The following is a 981-nucleotide window of genomic DNA, read 5'->3' as shown; positions in this document are numbered from 1 at the left end:
AGGTCATGCTTAAGTATATGCAAGAAAACAGAAATTATCCCATGCATATTATCTGACCACAATGCAATGAAACTGGAAATAAATGACAAAAGAATCCACAAATAAATAAAATTCAAATTTTTAAAAAACATAGTGACCATGTATCTTATCAGTAATATTTACATGGCCCAGAAGTGTTCATCTAAACATTCCAAAGCCTCCAGATTTTACTTTTAGAGTTCAGGTCTTCATGTGGCTCTGATATCAGCCCCATGACAAAGATCAAAACTAGCAGTCTACATAGAATGGAAGATGGCAATGGAAAGTTGTAACCTTACAAAGACTTGTTGGGTCTTGTATCTCAGAAGGCAACTACACAGATTTGGAAGAAAGTTTAAGAATTTGCGACATATATCTACAACTTTCTACATAGATGATTTTATGTGTTTTGTAAAGTGCATGCAATTTCTAATTGTTTTATTTATCTTGTACAGAATCTCACTACGCCGCTTGTACTCATAGTGATCCTCCTGTCTCAGCCTCCCAGCACTGGGATTACAGGTGTGTGCCACCACTCCTGGTTTCAGTGGCCAACAAGACGTGCCCAGGGTTCTGGAGCTGGCACAGCATGTAGCATGGGGATAGAACCTGGGTCCTTGCATTTGCCAGGCAAACACTTACACCACCAAGCTATCTCCCCAGCCACACTGTGCAAACAATTTCATGCTAGTTAAAATGTAGGTAGAAGTGATCATAGTTTTACTTCATTTCTATCATTTTAGTATTTGTTTAAATGTATTTTAAACAATTGTATTATATTATTTTATAGCTAGAGGTATGCAGTCTTTCCTAGAGGATCCATGAATACACAAATTTTTGTGCAACATTTACACATAAAATACTGATGAAAATAGGTAAGTATGTGTATTCTAATTCAAATAGTATAAGACCTATAGTATAACAACATACTGTAGTTGAAGGGAAAACGCAAGAACTTTAAGA

The sequence above is a fragment of the Octodon degus genome, unplaced genomic scaffold, assembly GCF_000260255.1.
Source record: "Octodon degus isolate 3935 unplaced genomic scaffold, OctDeg1.0 scaffold00129, whole genome shotgun sequence".
NCBI lineage: Eukaryota > Metazoa > Chordata > Mammalia > Rodentia > Octodontidae > Octodon > Octodon degus.
The sequence above is the reverse complement of the archived record's forward strand: the minus strand, read 5'-3'. Positions refer to the sequence as shown.